This window comes from Mytilus galloprovincialis, chromosome 11, assembly GCF_965363235.1.
Source record: "Mytilus galloprovincialis chromosome 11, xbMytGall1.hap1.1, whole genome shotgun sequence".
NCBI classification, from domain to species: domain Eukaryota; kingdom Metazoa; phylum Mollusca; class Bivalvia; order Mytilida; family Mytilidae; genus Mytilus; species Mytilus galloprovincialis.
Window position 1 is genome coordinate 47625617 of NC_134848.1, and position 5745 is coordinate 47631361.

General features: G+C 31.3%; 1 long non-coding RNA gene across 1 annotated transcript; it reads right to left on the reverse strand.

Annotated features, from left to right (window-relative positions):
* Positions 1-506: 506 nt before the first annotated feature.
* Positions 507-4429, reverse strand: LOC143052289 (uncharacterized). Its single transcript, XR_012971064.1, has 4 exons — positions 4308-4429; positions 1656-1831; positions 1162-1338; positions 507-635 (listed from the first exon to the last, which is right to left on the reverse strand). It is a non-coding gene; the product is annotated as an uncharacterized LOC143052289 (long non-coding RNA).
* Positions 4430-5745: the final 1316 nt, after the last annotated feature.

Here is a 5745-nt window from a genome sequence, read left to right on the forward strand (position 1 = left end):
AATTTCAAAATTAGACATAACTTTATGGGTAGATTTGATCATTTACTTTTCTTTCGTTTCAAGTATTTGACCTTTTGCATTTGTTATTTGATGAAGAACGTTCCGTTTTTAATATTTGGTGTTAGGAGTTTTGGGGATTTTACTTTTATCCAGGTAAGAATATATTTCAAAAACCATATTTATCGGCTTAAAACTAGTGTCACATACATCTAGTTTGCTATACTTATATCCTTTAATATCTAACAGAATGGCTATCTAGATGGTTAGTAATACAAAAGTAAAAAAACAGCAAAAAAAAGACAAGACCCCCCACCCGAGAAACAGAAATCATCGTTTCATTATCATGTTAATTTATATGAATATATTGAGATTTTAGGTGTACATTGAAAGTTCTGACAACAAATCTTAAGCATATATTAGTACTCGTCATAATAAAATGTTATTCTCATAAGAGACAAACATACCTGTACACCTAGCAATGCTGCAATTAAGTACTTCAAACGATTTTCCATTACAGTATGCGCCATTTGATGATGGTACCGGATTATTACAGAGGCGGGATCTCGTTTTATGGCCAGAATCACAACTAGAACTACATATTGTCCAATATGACCATGATCCCCAGTTCCCGTTAACTTTAAGCAAACAATTTAAAATACAGTAAGCACATTTTTTTTCGAGAAAGAATTCTTACCAATGCAAATGACAATAAGTGAATACAATTCAGAATTGAAATAGGGAATAAGTCAAAGAGACCACAACCCGACCATAGAACAGACAACAGCAGAAGGTCACCAACAGGTCTTCAATGCAGCGAGAAATTCCCGCACCCGGATGCGTCCCTTAGCTGGCCCCTTAACAAATATATATACTATATATAAATATATTTAAGTGTAACATTTACTGTTCGCTTATACATATTTCCATGTACTCATATTAATATTTGATAATTTCATTTTTGTCAATGAAATATAAACATATTGCTTGCTATCATTTCGTTTATCGGTAGTTTTGATTTTTTTTTGTACATTTAAGTGGGTATGTTTTGCTTCGTTATTGGGTTATCTTCAATAATAAAATAAACATGATTCTAATATTTCGAAAACGTCTATATAATATTCCTCAACGAATTCAATAGTTAAAGGCTGATGAATAACATACCTAGACAAGAACTACATGTACCAACACATGTTTGTGAATCGTTTGAATCCCCAGTGCAGAACGATCCACCAAATGCTGGGAGAGGATTGTCACATCGTCTTGTTCTTGTTCTTGTACCGGAACCGCTTGTTGAACTGCAAGCTGACCACACGGACCAATAGCCCCAATTACCATGTACTGTAAAATTTTATAAATCATACAATTCTAAAACGTTTTTTTAACTTTTGGTGGTAACACTGTCAATGCGCTTTGTTTATCCGAATTTCTTAAATATATTCCAGTATTTACCAAAACAATTATATATAGTATGTATGGTGTTACTGTTTGGATATCTTCTAAGGTAAACCAGCATCTGTCAGAATCAGCTCTAAAAGTATGGTTAAAATTGCTAAAGAGACTGATCTATAACAGTTCTCGTGACAGTTTCTGTAATATTTAAAGACATTAAAATGGTTCAAAATTTAATAATTCTACAATACTATATTTCTAGATACCACCATATTCTCCTGTACATCTTACACCAACATCTTCATGATGGCCACAATTTTCGATTCCCCATCCTAAATGCCTGCAATAATCAATTCTCTTTTCTGTACCATTGCAACCCATATCGTCTAACCATATTTGGTTTGTCCCACCACCTGATGTGTAAAATGTCGAAGTGGATGTCCTTTTAAGAAATAATTTATCAAATTATTTGTTAAAACCTGAATGGAGAATGTGATCTATAACCAATCCCATGTATAATCCGCTTTTAGTTTGTTGTGATTTTATAACTGTTTATATAGCATGTTTTTATATTGTCATAATATCTAATAAAATTAGAAGATTTAGTTAACAGTCCTTATATCAATGTATATTATTTGAATAAAGTAGCATTATTTGTGAGTGGAAATTTGTTTAAATGTTAATTAGGCTTAAATTAAAAATTGCTTACTACCCCCTCTCTGTGATTAAAGTAAGATAGCTCTTGTCAATTTTTCTAGCATTCAATCATTATGAAAGATGATATATTTCTGTTTTCATTTAGAGACTTTTTCGGAAAAGTTCTAATTGTTTTCGGTATGTTACAATAACATTTTTTCACTATTACATTCGGCATTATTTCGAAGATTCTGGAATAAAGTGGTGGCTATGGTGTACTGTTTTAGGCGCTATTAAACTTCTTTCATGTATTTGTCTTTAGGGATCGAGTAAAGCAGATAATTTACATCAGCGTTTCTGCTTCATTTGAGTTTTGACATAATTGTATACACTATATCGATCGTAGAAACAAATGTCTGTACGAGTAGAAGGACGAATGATGTTGGACATTTTTATGCATACCACAACTTGAAATAGTGTATTCTTGACAGCACAATTAAACCTGTGTTTTTTCAGCGGCATATTGTACATCATATTAAAAAGAATTGTTGTTCTTTATAATTTCTAGGATATGGCTTTAAAGAGAGCAATTTCATGAATACTTTGAAGAAGATGCTTTTTCTGTAACAATGACATTTGTTTCTGAATATTTTCCTACATTCCTTAATGTTATATTTAGGTATAATACAGGAAATTTTTATTCTGAAACAAGTTGCTGTAATCTGTGATTTTGAGCAGTTTGTCTCATCGCTCTTAGAAACTTAATGATGATGAGGGTAGATTTAACCTTGCTCATTTGTGACGTTTTTGCATGGTCTGAATTTTTAAATGTAACAAAAATATAATTATAAGATAATTAAATAATTCTTAATTTCGAACATTTTAAAACAAATAAAAGAAATTATAGATATACATAAATGTTTTTGCTAAACTAATGAAAAATACGAGTACCTAGTACATTTACAGATTTTGTAAAGTTTTCAAATTCAATAAAAACAAAACTATATGTAAAAGATAAATTTATAACCCTGTTCAAGGTAGACAATCTACACATTGACTTTATGAAATTGAACATAGTTCAAAGAGATATAACTCTTGTATACAAATGACACATCAATCGAATAAATTAGCTGCGCATTTGTGCGCCACCTTCAAGGAAGATTCTAAATTATTAATATAACCACAAGTTATTAATCTACAGGATACTGACGGCTTGTGAATTCTTACCCACAGTAAAGAATATTTCTTTGAAACTTTTTAACACTTACTCAGAAAAATGCTCGAACTACTTGACTTTGAAAACTTATAATTAATGTGTTTACACTCTGATTTGATATGGTTGTTCAACATTACAAACTTGTAATCGTATAAGACACTATACACATCGTGTGATTGCATTAACTAATACAAATAGATATTTATTTAAAGCCTTAATATTTCGACATATTGTTTACATTTTATAAATTTGGGTATTCTAATTGTGTCACAAAATCAGGTTAAGATTTGACTAAATACCAATATCTTGATATCGTTAGGTATATATGCTAGGTATTGTATAACCCTGCACTAACGTAATGCATTGTTATTACGACATGATACACGTTTACAAAGTCATACATTTTTTTTTTATATCTCACACATTTATGTGAAAGTAAACGGTGTGAAGCATACCAACATGTAGAATACACATGTAGAATTGAAAGCTATTTCTCTCTAATGATAAACACGATACAAGTCTATAAAAGAGGGACGAAAGATACCAAAGGGACAGTCAAACTCATAAATCCAAAACAAACTGACAACGCCATGGCTAAAAATGAAAAAGACAAACAGAAAAACAATAGTACACATGACACAACATAGAAAACTAAAGAATAAACAACACGAACCAATATAAGTATTCAGAACAAAGATTTTTTTGTGATGGATGTGAAAAGTGAAAACACCTAAAACAGTATAAAATCTTTAGATCAATCTGCATTACAAATTCTAAAAAAAGCAATGATTCGTAGGTTTTGAGACGAATGCAGATTATGATTTACATGATCATTATAAATGTATGTGTTACAGTATATTGGTAGAGGAAGGTGAATCTTAATATGTGTCACACGATTAGATATGGTCACATAACGCTTGATATCAAAGGCAAGAAATTAACGTATTTATGTTCTGCAATCACAATTTTATGCCATGGATTGACTAATGGGAACACAGACGGAGGGACTAATATACGAAATAATATATCTTTCTATATAGGAGCGGGGTATATTTTGCTTTTTTACCTGTAACCAAGTTGTCGACAAGCCACAACAGCATCTGTGGTTCCGAAACCATCATCACATATTGTTCCCCACATAGAGTTGTGATAGATCTCGAGGCGTCCTTCTTCGTGATTATTTCCGCCAACTAATCGTAGATCCCCTGTAGAAACAAAATCCGAAGAATAACTAGTTTTGTTTACAAAAGTTATATGTTTTTAAATTTCACCACTTCAGATTTTTTAATTTAAATAATTGCAAAAACAAATTACATTTTAAGCTATAAATATATAATTAAAATCCTATATACATATACCACAATACTATAACCACATTATATTCAGCGATGATAATTTTTAGTTTGGCGATTCGAGTGGTCATATCATTGATATGTATAATTTATTTTGAAACTCGATGCATGTCTATAGTTTCATTATTATTTGTCCTCAGCTGACAATAAGTATGTTAACTTTTTTACTTTTTTTACCATTACAAAAAAAAAATTGGCATCTTAAAATTATATATCCCTCATAAAAATAGGCTGGACAGTTTCAGAAAAGTAACCGACAGTTCAATTTACCTGATTTATAAGACATGACATTAGGTTGATACAGTGTTTGGAGATACCTGTTAAGTTTTTTTTCCGTCAATGTAGCAAACGTGGAACGAATTTTTATTAATTGTTATTGCTTTCAGTTACCGTAGCACTCTCAGATCTGTCTTTGTTGTTTTGAGTTTTTGTAATTTTTTTTGTACATTTCTGATGGGATGATCCCTTTTCATCTGATTGGATATTGTTTTATTAGTTCGTACAGCAACACCAATGTTCAATGTTCGTGGAAGGTTAGCGCAACAGACAACATGTTCAAGCCTACAACATTCTATATTAATATGTAGCAAGGCAGAAGCCTATAATACTGGGGTTGTCGGAAAAATCAATTGCTGTATATTATTACATTGAAAGGTGGCAACAAAACAAAACAAACTGACCAATCAGTAGACAACAGCACAAGACCACGAATTGGTCTTCAACACAGTGATTAAATCCGGCAAGCACGGTTTTAATTCATTGTTTTATACATCATTTTTATAGTCAGCTATTTTAAACAATGTTATTTTTATTTCACTTATATTGATTTTCATGCAGTCTGGAATTTTGTCATCAATGAATGCGTTACTGGGACCTGTAATTGCTAACCGTGCAAGTCATTTTGACTCTGGTAGCCAGTTATCATATCCGGAATCAGACCATACATGCGTGTCACATTGGTGTATCCATGCCTATCGTTACACTAAATATAGAAAACAGTAGTATACCACTTTCCAATACTAGTATTCATAATATAAATATGGACTATTTGAGAACAACTGTCATATTCCTGACTTGGTACAAGAACTGAAATTAACAGGAATGTATATAGAATGTAACGGTAAAGCAAATATCTACGACTATTTAATCGTA